This window comes from Rhipicephalus sanguineus, chromosome 2 (genome assembly GCF_013339695.2).
Source record: "Rhipicephalus sanguineus isolate Rsan-2018 chromosome 2, BIME_Rsan_1.4, whole genome shotgun sequence".
NCBI lineage: Eukaryota > Metazoa > Arthropoda > Arachnida > Ixodida > Ixodidae > Rhipicephalus > Rhipicephalus sanguineus.
In genome coordinates, this window is record NC_051177.1 from 184,632,795 (window position 1) to 184,655,187 (window position 22,393).

Consider the following 22,393-nt stretch of genomic DNA (forward strand, 5'->3'; position numbering starts at 1 on the left):
GGCGGCCGCACCGCACGAGCGGTGGTGTAGTGGTGTCGTATTTATAAAAACACCGACATATTAACTTTAGAAGAATTGAATGAAATATTGTTATTTTATTGTTTTCTTTCTGAGGTTTAATACGCAATTGTTCTTTAATTGCGCTGACTGCGAGCCTACACCTGGTCAAATAGTGGACGATTTGCTGCGAGCACTGCGCAGACATTGCCATCGCCATCATGGCGCCCGGCGTGTTTGGAGTTCAGATAGATCGGACCATGGAGATCAGACTCTTCGTTGGCCTCCTTTTTGAGGTGTTTGATCCGTGACGTTTCGTCGAAAAATCACAAGCGCGCATGCCGTAGGTGTTTGCCTGGTTGCAAGATCTTGCCGATTTCAACGTTTTTCCACCTCTTCGGTAAGTACTTGACATGCCTGGATTACTGCAATCAGCACGTTCTTAGCACTTTCTTATTTGGCTCCCCACCGCGCGCAGGTTGGCGTACTCTGAACTGGAGCCTCGCAGCAAGAATGGCACGTAGGAGTAAGTTTTATTTGTGACGCGATTTGGTTTATCTTCCGAAGAAACTGTTAAGCTCACAATGCTGATATGTTGTTGTTGCCGGCCACGTGTGTAGATTGACACCGCGATCGTGGAACACATGGCTGATCTGCCTCGAATAACTGCAAGCCGGCGCGTGCGTAGTGCCGTGGAGAACAATCAGAAGTCCTGGACGACAAAGAAAAAAAAACTTCAAAGGTTTGTTGTACATGTTTTCCACGGCAACTGACATAAACGTAAAAAAATTGGAATGGTCAAATGCATGTGTCAAGTTTAACCATTTGTAATGGGCTGTGGACATGAATTAAGCATTGCTGCGCACAAGACTGGCTTGCCCTCAGTTTATGCCCAGTACCAATTTTTTTGCTCTCATTATGACACCATTTGTAAGAAAAGCCAGAAAATATGTTCAAAACGGCGCATATTCTTGCTATTCTTTTATTCAGTTGCACGTGTGAGTCCTGCTGCTGGCCATCAGTTAGCCCGTTATCAGAAGAAAAGGGCACAGCCCAGTTTTGTACTGGTATATAACGTATCGTTTGTGATTATGATCATGATTTTTGTCTTACTGAAACAAGAAACTGAAAAATGTATGTTGGTGTTTCTGCTACATCTCTATGAAGCAGCAGAACCTGTTGCTCAGTCACTTGGTGCATATGAGCAACTGGCCCCTTGTCTGGCTTCCCGATACCTCCCCCTTTTTTCAGTGCATGTTGTTTTCATCCTTTACCAGCAGTCAAGTAGTTTCACACAACCGAAATGACCAACTAGCCCACTCTGTTTGTCAAGTAGGTTTTACTTCCAAACAAATGTAGCACATTTGTGATATGCACTGTTGCTCAATGATATTCTTTTTGCATGTGCTAGCTGTGTACACATATTACATGATCTTTTTTCTTTTTTTCAGCTGCTTCTAGTAGTGGTGCCCCTGGTGTGCACCTTTACCCCAAATGTCTGCACCTTTGCCTACCGGTAATGACATAGAATGTGCTCAGCTTCCTGGACATAGGCATGCAGGTTACGAGACGGAAAACGTGCAGCTTAGACTTCATGCTTGTAAATGCGAAAGTCGTAACCGACATAATTAGAGTAAGCTAAAAGGAGACATTTCTGCTTATGAGCAAGTAATTATGAAGCGGGTTTTACTCCTCTTAAACTAGCAGACATGCAACAACACAGTTGGGCTATGTTTGTTTAGTGCGCCACTTTCATGCATATTTGTGCTTGCAGTAGATATGCATATACATGAAGGATTTGTTTTTGTTTTCCTCAGCTGCCTCTGCGAACCCCGCTCCTGGACAACAGCTGGGAGGCTCTGTGTTTAAACGCGTGCACCTTGGACGTCATGCTCGTAAATACCAAGTCCTTTGTCATTCCTGGCATGAATTTCGTTGGTAAAGCAATAAGTAAAATTGTGCATTGTTGTTTGCAAGCACTTCAGTATGAACCAGGCTTAAAGGAGAAGGGACCGACAACTGGCCAGAACTTGTGATTAGATCCTGTCAGAAATGAAAAGACCGCGCTATATACTGACATATTCCAGCATCCTTTTCGCGCTGTGAGTAGGATTTATATCTCTAAATTGTGTTTAAAATTAACAAAGAAAATGCATGTTGTGCAACCTATCGCAAGAGCCTTGAAGCTAGATTGCGGAGTTGATCACTTTCCTGTACAAAGTCACGTAGTCTGATACCGTCATGTGTGCCATTATTGGTCCTAAAAATATTAGTATGTATATTACTATCCATCCCCGCTCTATTCTGTGCTGCTTATGAGGTAAAAGGAGTTGCATGGTGACAAGTAACGGCGCTGCCTTCGCGGTAGCCAGTGGACCATGTCGAGCCGCAGCGCATGCGCGCGAGTACACACACACACGCAGTAAACCGCCGCGCTCGAACACGAACCGCTGTCACGCTCACTGTTTGCAACATGTCTTGTCACGTGTGTATACGGCTTCATATCCGTCGCAGATAGAAAAATTCGAATTACAAATGTTTCACGGCATTTTCCACATCACCATTCCTTGATTCTACACTCTCACTGGTAAGCTTTCTGTCGCGTTACAAGAAAATAGGTACCATAAAAGTTGGTTGTCGGTCCCTTTAACCTCTTAACACGCACACAGGACAAAATAGGCATGCTATATCCCCGTTGTGCGCCATCTTTGTGCGTTTGTGTGTGCAGTATGGACACGTACATTAAGGCTTTGTTTTTGTTCTCAGCTGCCTCTGCGAGCCCTGCTGTTGGACGCCAGCTGGAATGCTCTGCGTTTGAAAGCGTGCACCCCAAATGTCATGCTCATAAATACAGAGTTCTCAAGATTCTAGTGTTGACAAAGCAATAAGTAAAAGCAGGCACTTGTGCATCTGGAATGAGGTTTAACCCTGTCTCAGGAGACATAAGACAATATAGTCATGCTATGTTCCTGTTGTTCACCATTTTCATGCATGTTGTGTGCAGTACGTATACATACATGCAGGCTTTGTTTTTGTTGTCCTCAGCTGCCTCTGCAAGCCCTTTTGCTGGACGCCATGGAAGGCCCTCCACTAGAAAGTGTGCACCTTAGACTACACGCTCATCAATACCAAGTTCTCTGTCCTTCTCGGCATGATTGTAGTGCCATATAATAGTGAGGCAATAAATCATTTTTGCTGGTCACTTGATGTTCCATGCATGTTGCTTGGTTTCTGAACACTTGGTTTTAAGTTATCTAGTTATCTATGTGAAAAAAAAGTGGGTTGGTTGGACGAGGAATATGCTTTCCTGGAGAGGCAACTGGCTCTCTCAGGTAGGGGGTGGTCGAGCGCGATGAAGCAAGTTAACATGTTATGGGAGCAGATGTCCCACCCTTTTGAAATAATCCTGCAGTAAAAAGTGGCCACATGTCCCAATAACATCCCACACGCATGCAGTTTTGGGACATCCCAAAAAGGTCTTTTTTTGTATCACTTGGGATGTTTTTCCACCTTGTGTGGGACGTCTTTTGGATGTCCCGAACTCTCAAAAGGAATGTCATTTGGATGTCCCTAGGATGCCTTTGCGTTGTCTGGGACGTGCATTGGACTAGTTACACAAACATAGCAGAAGAAGCGCACGTGGCATATCACCCCTCTAAAATAGCATCGTCCCGATGCTTGTTACAAAACATAGAAGAGGGAAAAACAAATGTCTACACAAATAAATTACAAAGCAAAGCAAATGACAAAGTACAGTCCACAAGTTCGGTAACGCTTAAAAAACGGCTTAAGGCGCATGACATGGACGACTTCAGGTCGTGTGCGGCGTCGCTGGGAGTTCGTAATGCCGTCTGGGATGACCTCGTAACTCTACAGCGCCGAGACATCGAAGCACCGAAGCATGGCCGAAGAAGTTTTAGGGGCGAAGCTCCTCTTAGTCTAACCTTGTCACGTCTCCGTTGTCCGGCGTAACCACCTTTGCAAACTGCCCACTACTTCGTCTTTGCAAACATCCCACTACGACACATAACCGATCCTTTGCAAACTGCCCACTACTTCGTCTTTGCAAACATCGCACTACGATCCATCACCGACCTATTACTTCATCGACCACACAGCCGTTATAATGAAGGGGGAACGGAGGCCACCTTTGCAAACTGCCCACTACTTCGTCTTTGCAAGCATCCCACTACTACCCATCACCGATCCATCACTTCATCGACCATAAAGCCGTTATAATGAAGGGAGAACGGAAGCCACGTCTAGCTACCACTTACGATTAATAATATTTCTTGTATAAATATATAGAGTGTTTGTCACGTCTTTGATGATGTACTGGGCTATCGCTTTGATTACTGCTGGGCGAACCCACTTAAGATTTAACGGTGTAACCATGATTGCTTCAGGAGCTTCGCCCAAGCTCTTCATCATTCAGCCGTGGATATGCTGTGAATTTTTTTTCACTGAGTCCACGTCGGCGTATTCGTGTCCAGACCCAAACACGGTCGCCGGGCTGGTATTTGACGAAGCGTCGTGGAAGATTGGAACGACGGCTGTCGGCCATCTGCTGATACTTGATGCGTTGGTGGGCAAGCTGTCGGGCTTCTTCGGCGCGCGAAGGTAAACAGTGACGTAGAGGTTTTCTTCGGCGGGGACGTTGGGTAACATGGCGTCGAGCGTCGTTGCCGGGTTCCTTCCGTAGACCAATTTTTAGGGCGTCATCTGCGTCGTTTCTTGCACGGCCGTGTTGTATGCGAAGGTCACGTATGGAAGGATGGCATCCCACGTTTTGTGTTCGACGTCGACGTACATGGCCAGCATGTCGGCGATGGTCTTATTTAGACGCTCGGTCAGGCCGTTGGTCTGTGGTTGGTACGCGGTTGTCCGGCGGTGGCTTGCGTGGCTGTATTCCAAGATCGCCTGAGTTAGTTGACGAAAGCCAGCAAAAGGACGGGACACGAGAAAGAGGCAGACACAAACACGTTTCTCTTGTCCCGTCCTTTTGCTGGCTTTCGTCAAGTATCATGAACCAACTGGCCCAGATCTTAACTCTTCTATCTGAGTTAGGTCAGCCGTAAACGCCGTATCTCTGTCGACGCCGTGTCGAAGGACGATGCTCTCAACGAAGAACTTGGATACCTCAGCGGCACTGCTTTTGGCCAGGGGGCTTTTGTTTCGGCGTAGCGGGTGAGGTAGTCGGTAGCCACGACGATCCATTTATTTTCGCAAGTCGACGTTTGGAATGGCCCCAGGAGGTCCATCCCGATCTGCTTGAATGGTCGTCGAGGAGGCTTGATTGGCTGAAGGAAGCCTGCTAGTCTTGTGGGCGGTGTCTGCCGTCGCTGACAGTCTCGGCACGTCCTTACAAAGCGAGTGACGTCGGCGTCAAGGCGCTGCCATTAGTACTTTCCCTGTACTCGTGCGAGTGTGCGGAAAAGTCCGAGGTGCCCAGCCGCCGGGTCGTCGTGCAGGGCATGCAGAATTTCTGGTCGCAGTCCCGAAGGTACGAAGATAAGGTAGCTGGCTCGGGCCGGAGAGAAGTTCTTCTTTACGATGACGTTGTTTTTGAAGGAAAATGATGCCAATCCTTGCCTGAATACTTTTGGGACAACGATGGTCCTGCCCTTCAGGTATTACACTAGACCCTTCAGTTCCGGGTCGGCTCGCTGTTGTTTGGCGAAGTCGTCAGCACTTATGGCTCCCAAGCAGTGATGCCAATTTAGCGGATTTCCCGCTAAGTCTGGCGTATTTTATTTTATTTTGACGGGAAAAAAATCAGTCTAGCGGCTAGCGGATTTTCTGACGGGCCATTTTTGTACATAGCGGTTTTCTGGCGGATACCTCACGCAGTGGACCGATTCAAAATCGCCCTGCAAGAAACCATTTCCGTGTTCTCTAAAAATGCGGAAATTGTTTAACTTCAGAGGCTCCTGTTCACTTGCTCCGCCTATCTCAGACAAACAAATCCGTGAGGTTTCAAAGCGGCGATCGCTTTCCAAGTAATAAATAACGGACGAGCTGCGATGCACCAATCTGTGGACTCTGCGCGCCCCCTGCCGCTTGCCGTGCAAACAGTGAGTCCGCTATCGTGATCGTGCAGGGAGCGGGCTCGCTGTTTGCACCGCAAGCGGCAGGGGGCGCCTGTAGTGCCGGTGGGAAGCGAGGCGATTGGCGAAGTAGCCACCCAGTTGTTTTTTTGCGTTCGAAGTTGCAGAGAACAAAGGAAGACGTCCGACTGCTTTGTGTCGAAAAACGGTTCTGTTTATTCTCCGTGTAACCTGACTCCCCTTCCTCTTGTGTTATGCCGAAAGTGGTATATTCGCAGAAGTTCAGGACGGAGTGGTTAAAGGATCCCTTACTGAGCAAATGGCTGGAGTGCAAAGCGTCTGCTGATGGAAAACAAGTTGCGGCGTGCGAGCACTGCGGCTGTCAACTAGGCAGCAGATATTCGGACCTGAAAGCTCATACGAACACCAAGAAGCATTGGGAACTGGCTGGCAGTTCTTCGATCCAGAAGCAACTGGGCTTCACTACAAAAAGGCAAGTCCAACCAGGGAATGCCGCTTAGGGCAGAACTGCTCTATTTATCGCCGAACATTCTTCAATTATGACTGCCGATCACTTGTGCCAACTCTATAAGAAGTCGTTTCCTGACAGCGAAGCTGCAAGAGCGTATCAAATGCGCCGCTCCAAGTGCGCTTCCGTGATTAAGAACGTTCTTTGGCCACACTTCAAGGCGGATCTGGCACAGGACATTGGGGACAGCTATTACAGCTTGATCGTAGATGAGTCGACCGATATCAGTGTCACAAAATTCCTTGCCATTTCTATCATCTATCACAGTGTCACCAAGTCAAGGATCATGACCACATTCCTTAACTTGTGCACCTTGGAAGTGTGCACGGCAGATGGAATTGTGGCGGCCGTGAAATCCATTCTGATGGAGTACTGTCTTAAACTGGAAAGGATGAGAGGCGTAGGGACAGACAACGCTAGCGTTATGACGGGGATCAATAATGGCGTTCATCGGAAGTTGAAAGCTGAGGCTCCCCACCTCGTACTGATACGCTGCGTCTGCCCCTCTTTGCAGCTAGCCACGGCGGCTGCTACGGCGGAAGCATTGCCGAAAATCTTAGAAGACCTAATAAGCGAAACGTACAACTGGTTCGCAAGATCCCCTGCCCGGCAAATGGCGTACAAGAAGTTCTACGGTCTGATGAATGACGGCGATGAACCACTGAAGATTGTGCAAGCGTGCAGGACGCGATGGCTATCCCTCGGAATAGCCGTATCGAGGATCGTAGACCAGTGGACCGAATTGAAGGCGCACTTCGAGATTGCAAGGCGCACTGAAAAGTGCTATGCGGCAGAGGTGCTGTATGGTATGTACGAAAACCAGATCAATCCGGGGTACTTGCTTTTTTTGAGACCGATTCTGACAGATGTTCAGAAGGTTGACAAGGCATTCGAGGCGAAAGATGCGGATCAAACAAAGCTGCTGAAAGACCTCATAACTTTGCTTTCAAGCTTGGTTGAAAAAGTCGTAATTCCGGCAGAGCAGATTGACGTTCTGACGTGCAGACTTGAGGACCACTTGAATCCCAAGCCATATCTGGGCTACCTGTTTGAGACGTACGTTGACAACATGAAAGCTCAGAAGACCGACGAGTTCTCTGTCGCAGATGAAGCTGTGATGCGAGAAAGCTGCATAAGGTTTATTACCACGCTAGTAGATGAAATCAGACAGCGACTTCCCGACAACATCACAGTTCTCCAGAGAACATCACTCTTATCGGTCGAAAACGCTTTGTGCGTCGTGAAGGAGCCATTGATTCCTCTGCTGGAAGCAATGGCAGTGCCCCCTGAAACGATCGAAAAAATTCAAAACCAGTGGGACGAAATCACCCTCCTGGACTGGAAGCAAATATCGTCCACGCAGTCGTTCTGGTGTGAAGTTCACTCCTATAAGGACGCCTGCGGCAAAAACCCGTTCGCCGAGCTGGCCGGATTTGCCATGTCGATGCTCGTGCTGCCGTATTCAAATGCCGTAGTAGAGAGGGCATTTAGTCAGCTTAACATAGTAAAATCCAAGCCGAGGAACAAGCTGAAGCCTGAAACAACAAATGCCATCCTCGTCGTAAGAGCGGGGCTGAAGCGACGGCAGAAAAGTTGTTTTGATTACGAACTTCCCGCGGCAGTTGTTAGTGCAATCGGGACATCTGCAACGTATGTGCAACCAAGTCACCTGTATGGTCCCTCAACATGTACCAGCGGTCCTGTGGAGATGGTGTCAGACGACAACAGCGGCGACGAAGACCTCGATGTGTTTTTCGTTGACCTGTGAGTTTTTTTCATCAGTGTGAACATTTATAACTTTTAGCCTCATCTGTGATGAGGTTCACCAATGACGACCACCGCAGCACTCAAGTGTTCTAGTTAGACTCCTTGAAAGACTATTTTATATGTTATTTCAGCTCTCGTTGTTTTGGAGAGCTTTTAAGAATGATAAATGTATTTATCCTTCGAAATTGCAGTGTTTTTAAATAAAATAGGCCCTAGCGGGAAATTTAGCGGATATGTTTTAGAATCTAGCGCAATCTGGCGGATTTCTCATTGCTTTTTAGCGGATGTCTGACGCTCAGCGATGGCTACACTGCTCCCAAGAAGCTGTCATCATCCTGGTCGTCGGGTGGTGGTGGGTGGACGAGGGCACGAGATAAGCAACCGGCGTTGGAGTGTTTCCTTCCGGACTTATACACGACGGCAGTGTCGAATTCTTGAAGCCCTACGCTCCACCGTGCGAGGCGTCCTGAAGGGTCCTTCAAGTTCGCTAGCCAACACAAGTCGTGATGGTCGCTCACAACTTTGAAGGGCCTGCTGTAGAGGTAGGGGCGAAACTTTGACGTAGCCCAGATGATGGCGAGGCACTCCTTTTCTGTTGTGGAATAGTTGGCCTCTGACTTAGACCCGCTAGGATGACTGATAACCCATTCCAGTCCGTCTGTCCGCTGCACAAGGAAGGCACCGCGTCCTACGCTGCTTGCATCGGTGTGAATCTCCGTATCGGCGTATTCGTCGAAATGCGCAAGTATCGGAGGCGCCTGCAGGCGTCGTTTCAGTTCATGAAATGCTTCGACTTGCGCTGTTTGCCACCTGAATTCGACGTCGGTCGCCGTGAGCTACGTTAGTGGCTCGGCGATCCATGAAAAAAGTCTTTGACAAAGCGTCTGTAATAGGCGCACAAGCCGAGAAATCGGCGCACTGCCTTGTTGTCAGTTAGGGGCGGGAAAGCGGCGATAGCAGCTGTTTTCTGCGGGTCTGGCCGCACTCCAGTCTTGCTGATCACGTGACCCAAAAACAAGAGCTCCTCATACAAGAAGCGGCACTTTTCTGGATTTAGGGTGAGCCCGGAGTGCTTGATTGCTTGAAGTACGGATTCAAGGCGCTGGAGGTGTTCGTCAAAGTTCGAGGAAAACACAACGACGTCGTCCAAGTAAACAAGGCAAGTTTGCCACTTCAAGCCAGCTAATACTGTATCCATGACTCGTTGGAAAGTCGAAGGTGCCGAGCAAAGACTGAAGGGCATGACCTTGAACTCGAACAGGCCGTCCGGTGTTATGAAGGCAGTCTTTTCTCGATCTCTTGTCGACATCGATTTGCCAGTAGCCGGTCTTGAGGTCCATCGAAGAAAAGTACTTCGCGTTGTGGAGTTGATCTAGGGCGTCGTCTATACGGGGGAGAGGGCACACGTCCTTTGTCGTGATTTTGTTCAGGCGACGATAATCGACGCAGAAACGTAGGGTCCCATCCTTCTTCCTCTCTAACACCACAGGTGACGCCCACGCACTCTTGGACGCCTGGATGATATCGTCGCGTAGCATTTCTTCGGCCTGTTTCTTGACGGCCTCGCGTTCTCGCGTCGAAACACGGTACGGGCTCTGATGGATTGGTCGGGCACTTTCTTCTGTTATGATGCAATGTTTCGCGACTCGGCTCTGTCGAATTCTTGACGACGACGAGAAGCAGTCCTTGTGTTCCAGGAGCAGGGTTTTGAGCTGGTGTTGCTTGACCTTCGGAAGGCTCGGGTTGACGTCGAAATCTGGTTCGGACCTCTATTCGTCGAAGCAGGTTCGGCAGCATCGAAGAGGGTGAAAGCATTGCTGGCGGCTACACATTCGTCGATGTAGGCGACCGTCGTACCAATGTTGAAATGCCTATATTCGTGGCTGAAGTTTGTGAGCACAACCTTTGCTATACCGTCACGCAGCTCGGCTATATCTCTTACGACGCAAATTTGACGGTTCAGGAGTAGGTGCTGATCGCCCGCGATAACGCTTTCAAGGTTTTTAGGTTTTTCGGTGCCGACGGAAATAATGACGCTGGAGCGCGGCGGAACGGTCACCTGCTGTTCTATCACATTCAATGCATGGTTCCCTGGCGTCGTGTGGGGCGGGAGCGCTTTGTCTGAGGTCAGTGTTATCGACTCAGACCTCAGGTCGATGACGGCGTCGTGGTCACTTAGGAAGTCTATTCCAAGTATCACATCCCTGAAGCAGTTCTGTAGGATTACAAATCTCACAGGATAAGTCCGGTTATTGATGGTGACTCGCCGTTCAGACACCAATCGGCGTTATCAGGTGGCCTCTAGCTGTCCGGATTTCGGGTCCGCTGCAAGCGGTCTTTACTTTCTTCAGCTTGGTGGCAAATGGCCCACTGGCGACGGAATAGTCGGCGCCAGTGTCGACGAGAGCGTTGAGGTTGTGGCCGTCGATGAGAACATCGAAGTCGCTAGTCCGTCGCCTTGTGTTGCGGTTAGGTCGCGGCGTCGGATCACGGCTGCGTCGATTTGTTGCGGTGCTTCTATGCTGCGTCGTCAGGTCTTCGGTCCGCGAGGTTTCTTCGGCAGGGCTTCGTCTGCTTCGCGTCGTGTTCTGCAGGTCTCGTCGCGTTGTCGTCGTCGGCAGCCGCGGAGGATCTTCGGCATTTCGTCGTACAGCAACCGTACCTCCATCAGTTGCTGCCCTTAGTTTCCCGGATACGGGCTAGGCGACCGGCCGCGGTTCGGGCCAGTGTAGTGCCGGCGGTGCGGTGAAATGTAGCGGCCGGGCGACGGCGAGCGGGAAGGTCGTCGTTCTTGCCACTGTGTTCCGGTGAGGTAGTCGTCGATATCGCGAGGCCGTTCGCCTGGCTGCGGGCGCGGCGCGTTGACGGCGAATCCACGTAGCCCCAGCTGTCGGTACTGACAGCGACGGTACGTGTAGTCGGCCTCCCCGCAGTGGTAGCAGAGCGGGCGGTTGTCAGGGACGCGCCAAACGTCGGTCTTCCGAGGGGCGCAGCGTTACCCTGTCGGCGGGCGGTATGGCGTCGGTGGTGGTTGCGGCGGTGTCTGCCGGCGGAACCGCTGCGGCGGTGCGGCGTCTTGACGTTGTCGCGGAGCGGGCACGGGACGGCGGACTGCAGCAGCGTAGGCCATGGCCTCCGGATGAGTCTGCGGTGGTTCGTGAATTCCTAACGCTTGCTGAACTTTATCGCGAACAATTTCGGTGATGAAGTCAATTTGAGGATGTGGCGAGGGTAAAAGCTTGCGCAGTTCCTCTCGCACGATCGCTGGAATCGTTTCACGTAGGTCGTCGGAGCAGAGCTGTTGAACTTCTGCGTACGCTGGCGTCGAGCGGCGATTGAATTGTCGGGTGCGCATCTCCAGCGTCTTTTCAATCGTCGTCGCTTCGGAGATGAATTCCTGGACAGTACTCGGTGGTTTCCGCATCAGACCCGCGAACAGCTCCCGCTTGACTCCTCGCATGAGGAAGCGAACTTTCTTGTCTTCCGGCATTTCGGGGGTCGGCGTGGCGGAAGAGCCTGGTCGTCTCTTCTGTGAAGAGCACCACGTTTTCGCTTGGTAGCTGCGAACGGGTTTCAAGCAGCGTTTCGGCCCTCTCCTTGCGGATGACGCTCGTGAATGGTGCGAGGAACTTGGAGCGAAATGTGTCCCACGTTGTCAGGGTTCGCTCTTGGTTCTCAAACCAGGTTCGAGCGGCGTCTTGCAAGGCGAAGTACACATGTCGAAGCTTGTCTTCGTTGGTTCACGCATTGAAAACGGCGACTCGGTCGTACGCTTCGAGCCAGCTTTCCGGGTCTTCAAGTGCTGAACAGCGGAAGGTCGCGGCTCCTTGGGCTGCCGGAACAGAATAGGCGCAGACGGCACAGGGGCTGTCATCGTCGCTGTGGTCGAGGTCGGCGTCTTGGTCCGCCGGGTCTTTTGAGGTAAAGACCCGTACTCTGGCCGTAGACCTTGTTGTTTTCGGCTTGCTCGCTGCTGAGGGTTGCCTTCGATGTCTTTCTCGCGACTTGGGCTGGGTTCACGGCTTGACGGGGACGTCTGGTACATGAAAGAAGCAGCACCTCCTCCAGATGTCACGTCGTGACGTCGACGAAGACCGCAGGCGACGTTTACAAGATGAAACTCTTTATTTGGCCGAACTTGTGGCCGAGAAACGGAAAGTTAATTTACAGCAATACACACGGTATGCACTCAAGCGGCGAACAGAGCGTCGGCCGTCGATCAACTGGCAAGCGGTGAAGCGCGTCGGCATTTATACATGTGCCGTCGAATATTCCAGCGTTATCGCTGACTGTCGCGCAAGCTCTAGAATAAGCTCGAGTGTTCGCGTCTTGCGCGGAATCTTAACAAAATGATCTACAATAATCGCGAAGCTTCTCGAACAACGAGGTGCGTTTTGCGCTGAGCGTTGCTGACAGTCTTTGTGGGCGACAACCGAATACAGCAAAACTAATGATAAGAAACGCACGTGGCAATACGATTGCTGAAGGTCGAGTCGTGGCTGTCTTGTCAAGCTTGAGAACCAGAGAGTGGGGAAGAAGGTTGGCCTGCGCGCCTGTGTCCACCTTTAGCTTTGCGTCATGGTTGGCTAGCTTTGTGGCGACTACCCATTCTGAGTTTCTCGATACGTCGTTGACGCTTACCGCTAGAACTTGAAACTCGTCATCGAATTCCTCGGTATGTTCTTGTGGCGTATTATGATAGTCAACTTGCTGAACGCTCTTTGGCGCCTTGCAGCAAGCTGCAAATGATCCTTTTTGTGGCAGACGCCACATGTCTTGTCCCATGACGGGCACGTCCTTGGTGGTTGCTTTCGCCCACAGTACATGCATTCCTTTTTTGGCGAGCTCTTTGGTTCCCGTTGTCTTTTCCGTACATCGTTTTCGTACAGGCTTCGCTGTGCTCACAAGCTTGGTTTTGACTCTCAAAGATTTCAGCCGTTTTACCGTACTCGATTGCTTTTTCCAACGTGAGGCTTTTCCAACAAGAGGGCGCTCGGCCGCCAAGCGGCGCCAGCAAGTGCCTGCATCCGCCCACCATAGCCGTAGTCGTTCAGCGATCCGGCGTGTGTGTCTGATTTCACATGAAGAGATGAGAAGACATATTAAAACAACACGCGCGGCCAAGCACCATGGTCATAGTCCTACAATGACGACCGCACGCGTGAACACGGCTACGGCAACCGCCTCGCTAGCGCTCCTTGAGCATGACGCCACGTGAATACCTCCTAATGAATGACGCATGGCATCTTCGACAAATCGCACCGGGACCCCAAGGCGCGACGATGATCGGCCGAAACGCCTCACCAGGGCCCGCCGGTGCGATTTGTTCAAGATGCCAGCACACACAGGCACTCAGAGAAGTTGAAAACTGCTTCCATAATTTGTGTCACCTTTTGTTTTCTTTTATGTCCCCAAGGGAAAGAGAGAAACGCAAATCTTTCGACATGTATCTATATTCATATAAAAAACTGCAAATAACTCCACCATATAGAAAAATCGTAATTTAGTTGGTGAAGCGCTTGTTCTAAACATCTGGGGTAAGTACCACCTGCAAAAAAATAGAAATTGAATTTTGTTTTATACGACCAAAAAATGACGGTGTGAAAAGGCGAAAACTCAATAACACCACACGGCGACCGAGTGCGAGCATGTTATAATTAACCAGGCGCAAACAACGCGCGCGAGAACTTTTCGGTTCTGCTAAGGGGCGCCGGTTTTACAGAGGATCCGTGGAGGTTACCAGAGATAAGCGGCAAGTTCTTCGAGCACGTCAAGATAGCCAAGTGATCACGGCACTGCTCCTCCCCGTGAAACGCGCTTTTGACTCTCATGCGCGAAGAAATTCGCAACTAATAGAAAAGCGCGCCCAGGCTCTCGTTACATGCATATAGTACTGTGCAAGAGCCTTGAAGCCATACTCTATCGCTCTAAATATTCTGTTATCCAGAAGTTTTTTCCAGAGTCACAATAAAGCCCATGACACATGCGCAACTTCTCCTAAGTTCTTATGTGGCACAAGCAGCTTAGGCTAATTTATACCTTCAAACTAGCTCCATCAAGCGGTCAATAAAACATATAGGTCAGTTTATTGAAATCATTTCAATTAATAAGAATAGTTCCGTTCATGTTCATTTGAGCGTGAACGGAGACCGTAGCTTACATTTATATTTGGACAGCTTAATCATGTATGCTACATGAAGTACGCAGTCACGTACTGCTGAAACATGTCGCGCATGCAACGCAACCTTTTCTTTTCACGTTTCATGGTTCTCGAATACAGAGTGGAAATGCAATTAAAATGAACTTACCTTCAAAAATGACAGAACCCTGTGGTTTATGCAGAATCCGCCAATCCAAAGAAAAGTAGGTGACCGCATCCACAACTTCCGCATAGATGAAAGGAAGTTGCGACAGCGTCTCGCACGCAAGTTGAGGTGTGAATTTCTCCGTAGGAAATCTAGCGGGACTAGGCCTAACTGTCAATCAGCACAACAGCCGCTACACAGAGACATACATGCATTCGGTCCCACAAGTTTAACATGCAGCGAAGTACAGCCTCTTTACAGCTGCGTTAATAGTCTCTATGAATCACGACACAAAGCACGGAATAAGGCAAAAAAGGACATGACCGACTAGGGTGACCGCACTTCCTATATCGACGACCTTAACTGACATCGCAGAATCAACTGCGCGGACGGATACAAGATCAGCGCTAAAGAACGTGCGAGGAAGTTGGACGTTTATCGCTGCCAGTAAATAACGTAAAGCTTACCCTTAGAAGCCTTCATGATGGCTGGCGAAACGTCAACACTACTCACATTTATCCTTTTGCGCATTACGCCCTTGTTCCCAATGAGAGATGACGTACGCAGCCTCAAATTAAAATTTCAATTCGCGGTGGTTCATGCATGTCAATGCTTGCATGGACCAAATGGTGCTCGCGGCACGCCCGCCACGCCCGCCACGCATACAAGTAGAGTTACTGTACGCTACCTTTATGTAGCAGAGTTGAGCGTCTGTCTTCCAAACGCCGCTAGCAACCATGCCTGGCGGGGAAGGTGACGGTCGAGTGAATTTTTATATTTCTCGACGCCGCAGCGGCAGTGAACTCGATTGACACTAGTGATCGACAGTCAAGTTAATCACCGGTTATCGACACGCCAAACATGTCGATCGGCGACACGGCAGGCATGTCGCCTGCAAGAAAGGAATGTGACTTCGCCGCATAGCAGTGGTTGCTAGCCAGACCTATGCGCAACACTGCTACCTAAAGGTAGCATATCTACATAGAAGTAACGCATCTCTCCGTTGCTTTGCGGGAAAATGAGCCTTGGAAACTGCGTCTACTAGACGTAACGAACGACAGATATGATCCGGCATTGCTGTGGCGTTTTTAAAACGTCAGAATTGTCTAGAATCTGTTCTATCCCATGTATCTCTAAATTCGTCGTTTTGTAGACCATATGTGCTTCCTGGGTCTATTGGTATAAACCTATTTTTCTACGTTAAATGCATAGCTCGCGTCAATTGCTTCATGAAGCTCGCCATCTTATGAATTTGTTTCATTAAAGGCCACCTCCAGACACGCTGGTCCTGCGGCACTTCCCAGGCTTCTACTGTAGCGAGATCGTGTACGATGGCGTTGTCTTCGAGAACGCCACACTTGAGCTCTTGGCAGATGCCACGGACGACGCCATTCTTGGACAGCTCAAGCGCATTCGAGACGCCCTGTTCCCACATTGGAAGCTCATCGTCAACGTCTTCATGAAAGGCTTCTCGGAAAAGCGGATGTACGAAAACAGCCCAGTACTGCTCGGATCTCTGTTCACGTGGCTGGAGGGGCGTCGCGTTGACGGCATTAATTTCGAACTGGATGGCAACGCCTTGCTTGGCGACGATGGCGCTGCCGTAGACGTTGTGGCCTTTTTCACATCCGTCTACGTGGACCACAGCAGGGGCAACCTCACGCTGTCCGCCATGCTTCCGCGCGGCGCCGCCACGTTGTTCCACGAGGACCTGCCTTCCATGCTGGACCGGATAATTATCAAAACCCACGGTCTCTTGGACGAGCCATTGGGAACCACGTAACTGGCCGCTCCTCTCGACTACGCTGGCTTGACGCACCGTCGAGCGAAACATCGCACCATAATTGGGTTGCTAGAAGAGCTGGGGGACAAGCTCAGCACCAAGACCTCGCACTATCGCACTATCGGAGACGGCCTTCAAACTCAGGTATCTTGCCTCGTATCTATGCTTAATAACATCAGTGTGCACTTCTCAGTTCATGTAACAACGACGACAGGAAAACTATCATGCTGTATCTCGCAGGATACCGCGTGAGCACCTAACAGTAACGAGTCGCTGCCAGAGGATGGGTCGATCTGCGCTAAAAATGTCTAAACGCAACAGAATGGCGTATAAAAGTGGTATTGTGCACTTGGGAGGAAAAGGACCCTGCCATTGGTTGTAGGCTTTCATGATCTGTGTCTACTGATGAGTGGCGTCCACTGAAATGTTGGCACGCATATGGGTCATACATAAGTTCACAAATCTCTCATGAAAATTGAGTGCCTGAATTTTCGGCTTCAATGTGCATGCCAGCCAAAAAGACTGAAACGGAAGCTAGGTAAACCCAGTCACACTATTCAGAAAGGCAGTTGAAGCGTTTTTTTTATTTCTACGCAGTTCAAGAAACAGAAATGCCCAATGTGGACTGCCAAGCACAAGTTTAAAGAAAATTTATTAGATTCGTAAATTTGGTAATGACCCCATCCGAACGTTTGCGATTTCTCTAGAAGTTGCAGATTGAGTACGCGGATCATTTAAATGTCTTACATTTCAGTGAAGTACCTGCTACAAAAGCAAACTAATTCTTTGGTAATAAAGTCATTTACACTCGCCGCCGTGCCTTATCTATTTTTACGACTCCGTTTCCTTATAATCGCCTCGTAAGATGCTGACCTCACTTCGGAGTGCTGCTATTAAAACACCATTGCGTCTTGAGCAGCTGGTTGTATTGTGTGGTCGTTCTCAGCCAGTCCCAGAATTGTCACGTATCGAAAAAGACAAGCCGAAGAGCTGGTTACGTGTCATTTAAAGGGGGCCTGAGCCACTCCTTGCGCTTGGTGAAAAAACACGTACTGAGGAAATCAGACGCTACTGTGAACAGCTCAGCCAAATCTCACGAATGGACGATCGATTCGTGAGGCAATGAGTTTCGATCCTGAAACTATTTGATGATTACTTGGAGAAGTGGTTGAGGACCCCTTTTAATAAGTTGGTTGGTTGGTTGGTTTTAGGGGTTAACGTCCGAAAGCGATTCCGGCTATGAGAGATGCCGCAGTGGAGGGCTCCCGATAACTTCGACCAGTTGGGGTTCTTTAACGTCCACTGAAACCACGCAGTACACGAACCTCTAGCATTTCGCCGCCATCAAAATGTTGCGACCGTGATCGAATACACATCTTTCGGGTCGACAGCCAAGCACCGTAAACATCTGGCCACCGCGGCGGCCCCACTGTGTCCTACATGCAACACACGGAACTATGTGCCAGTGGGTTTAAGTAAATTCTTGTTTGATTCCAAAAGAGGGGTGCGTGGGGAAGCGCAATAAAAAAAAAGGACAATGTGACTGCGTTAGGTGGCGGCGCCAAGTATAGTCCGCACAGACGTCTTGTTCAACATGAACATTGTGTTGACTTTTTTAGGACGAACGTGCTGAATTCCAGAAAATCATGGCTGAGAGCACTGGGGAAGCTCCGCACTAGTGGTGCATAGAGTGAGGAAACAGCTGAGCTTGTGGTCTTCCTTAGCACCTCTGCGACCTCCATCTCGCCTCCCTTCTTCACTTGAACTATGCTGTCTCTCCTCCTTTCCCTCCTCACCATCACTTCTCTTTCCCACTCCTTGCTGTACTGTACCATACATGTCTATGTTGCCACCCCTTGATGTACAATACTATGCGCGGTCATGCTTTATCCTCTCACCTCGATTCCGTCCTCCTGACTCTCACTTCGCTTTCCACCTTCTTGCTATATTACAGTATACACGCCAATTCTATACTATCTCCCTGCTGCTTTCCATCGTCCTATCTCCTCTCTCTCACTTATCTTTCCCGTTGCTTCATATACGATATTATACATGGCCACGCTTTACCCTCTCCCCTCCTATTTTCCACTCTCCTCACCTTCACATCACTCCTCCTATCTACTCAACTTCAGCATTACTATCAGCCTTATGTCGGCTCACGTTTATACTCACGTATAATCACACATACTTCAACGCGCTACCGTTCATGCGTCAGCCCATTGTCTATTCATCAGAGGCGTCAGTTACGGAGAGAGAGGAGGTGGCTTGACGCAAACATTTTCACGGGAAGTTATTGATAAAATTATCTCGTGTGAGTCATCTCTTTCAATAAAAAGGTCATTACTGAATGACACATTCTGATAACTCGTACTTGAAGGTACGAGATCAAAAGGTGCTAATATGTAGAATCCCGATTATGCGAGATATCGGTGTTAAAAAGAATGGACACTCTGGTGTAAAAAGCTGACTTACTCAGACTCAGATAGAGCCGTGAGTCTGAGTCTGAGTGAGTCCGAGTGAATTATATTTGATTAGTCTGGGTCCGAGTGAGTCCGGATGAGGAAAAGTTTGGTGAGTCTGAGTTAGAGCACTGCACGGGCCCAGATTCGCGGCCCGGGCCTCGTTCGAGTTTACCCGCCCGAACCCGGCCCGGTGACTCAAAGCGAGACCCGGGCGCGGCCCGAACACGAGAAAAAGTTTCACCTACCCGGCCCGACCGCCGATCGGGTCCGACAGGGGCCCGAGCCAATAATCTAGGTGTTGTTGCCCGAACATGGAATCGAGAGCAAGGCGTTTTAATTGGCAGATATCCACGCTTTGTTGGCGCATGCTTCGCTAACAATTATCCTTTAACCTACGCTAATTTCTTGTAAAAAGGGGATCACTATGGAAACAGTTGAGCGGACATACTGAGTACGATGAACGTTTGTGCGGCAGCAGAGTACTGCGCCTACTTTTTTTTTTGCAGATACAATGGGGATCATCAGGGGCGCTTTGTAGCAGATATTGTTGAAAGGAAAGTGATTTGCAGCATCAGTTCAGTTTAGATAGGGAGCGCAATAAGAAGAGAGCCGACAGAGAACGCTCCCTCAACTTTGTTTTGATTGCGCTGTCTATTATTTTTAAAGCATGCTCTAACGACAAAGCCAAACGTACGCCCTTCTGGATATGTAGCCCCTGTCTTCAGCGTAGTAGCACTTTTCCACAGCAAGAGAAATAGAGCAAAAAAGCCAAATTTGTGACCTTTGCTGTAAATACACTAACCTAGATAAAAATTGTAAGGAACCGCGTGCACCACGTGTGGTTTTTAGGAATACGTATAAGCAGTCGAAACGAAGAAAAACTATTTGTCATATCATTCTTTTCATACATCACACCACTGATAGTGTATGCAGTCTATAAGTTTTTTTGCGCCATAGTTGACAGTTTATTTTTCACGTGTTATTGCGCGAAAAACTATGTTATTAAGAGATTCCGGCTTTAAGCGCTCCGTGCGCGGTTGCATCATAGGTCCTGCCGCGCTAAAGTTTCTTGCACTGCTCGCGCGAGCTGCAGGGGCGCATAAAATGTGCCTTGCGAATTGTGAAGGCGTCGGCAGCCGTTCTCAGACTTCCACCACTGGAGCAAACCTCTGCAGAATGAACATAGCTGTCAAGCTTATCCCTTAATTTCTCTCGTTCCCGAACGTCGTGTCGCTCTTCAATATCATTTATAAAACTCCTCTTTTGTTTATTTATTAAATGCGAAGCATTTCTTAGCGAACCCTACGACTTTGTGCTCTCCTGGTCGCTTGGTTAATCGAATGTACACCAAAATTGGTATGGCGTAACATGACTGTATGACGAACATAAATGACAAGTCATAACATGAAAATCATGACACGCATGTCATGTACAGCATGATTTACATGCCATGCTCATGGTGCGCTGGCGGCCGTTTTGCGATTTTGATATACACCAAAATTGGTATCTTGCGACGTGACTGTGTGGCGAACATAAATGACACGAGTTAACATGAAAATCGTGACACGCATGTCATGTACAGCATGACTTACGTGCCACGCTCATGGTGCGCTGGCGGCCGTTTCGCTGGCTTGATCTACCCCGAAATTGGTATTCCGTGACGTGACTACGTGACGAACATAAATAACACACGAGTTAACATGAAAATCATGACACGCATGTCATGTACAGCATGACTTACGTGCCACGCTCATGGCGCGCTGGCGGCCGTTTCGCTAGCTTTATATACACCAAAACTGGTATCTTGCGACGTGACTGTGTAACAAACATAAATAACACGAGTTAACATGAAAATCATGACATGCATGTCATGTACATCATGAATTACATTGCACGCTCATGGGGCGCTGGCGGCCGTTTCGCTAGCTTGATCTACCCCGAAATTGGTATTGCGCGACGTGACTGTGTGACGAACATAAAAACACGAGTTAACATGAAAATCATGACACGCATGTCATGTACAGCATGACTTACGTGCCACGCTCATGGGGCGCTGGCGGCCGTTTCGCTAGCTTGATCTACCCCGAAGTTGCTATTTCGCGACGTTACTGTGTGACGAACATAAATAATAGGAGTTAGCATGAAAACCATGACACGCGTTTTCCTCAATGACATACAAGACGATGTATGCAGCTCTTTGCTGGCTGCTTCGCATTACATAGATTGCCACAATGTGTGGGATCTGCACTTTTTTTAATTATTTATTTATTTATTTATTTATTTATTTAATTATTTATTTATTTATTTATTTATTTATTTATTGATGCCCTCGAGGCCAAAGGCATTACAGAGGGTAGTGTTCATAAGCAATACAATACAGGCAGGGGCGTAACCAGACTTCCTTTTTTTTGGGGGGGGGGGTTCAACCATACTTTATGTACGTTCGTGCGTGTGTTTGTGTGCGTGTATACAGGGTGTTTCAAGAATTGTGTCCAACCTTCTTAAAAAATCAGGAAAATGCGATATTTGCTCGGGGCTTTCAGAATTGCTTTTTCTGTAGCGGCGCAAATCTTAAGGTAGTTAAGGACATCATTTAGGACAGTAATTAAGAAAGTTACATTAATTAACTTTTTAATTAGTGGAGTTAGGTGACTGTGTCAAATGGGAGAATTGAAGTTCTTCATGCGAGGAACCCATCCGAGCTTTGAGGTTTCGAAGAAGCGTCCTCTAGTAATTGTTGTCGCATAATGAAATTCAACCAAATGCAATGACTTTCAACAGCGAAACCATCGAATTCGGTTGAATTTCATTACTTCGTAATTATTACTAGAGGCCCATTTTTCGAAATATCAATGTTGGGATGGGTTTCTGACACGAAGAAATTCAATTTCCCAATTTGACACAGTCACCTAACTCCACTAATTAAGAAGTTAATGAATTTAACGTTCTTAATTACTGTGTCAAGTGATGTCTCTAACCATCTTAAGATGCCTAGCGCTACAGAAAAAGTCATTCACTCATTTTCGACGTCTCAGATGAATATGGCAGTTGCGTTCTTCCATGTTTCTGTTTAAGTTTCGCCATTGAATTTGGTTGAATTTCATTACTTCGTAACTATTACTAGATGCCACTTTTTCGAAATCTCAATGTTGGGTTGGGTTTCTGGCATGAACTTCAATTCTCCCATTTGACACAACCACTTAACTTCACTAATTAAAAACTTGATTAATTTACATTTTTAATTACAGTCTCAAATAATTTCTTTAACCATCCTAAGATCCCTGCCACTACAGAAAAAACCAATTCTGAAGGCAGCAATCAAATATCTCATTTTCCTGATTTTTCGACAAGGTTGGACACATTTCTTGAAACACCCTGTATACGCCCCTGAATACAGGAAAACAAAGTTCAAATACAAGCGTTATGTTCCGTGGTTATAAAAGCATATATAATGCGGTGAGCGTTTACTAAGAAAAAATAACTAAGGCAGTACACAGCAAATG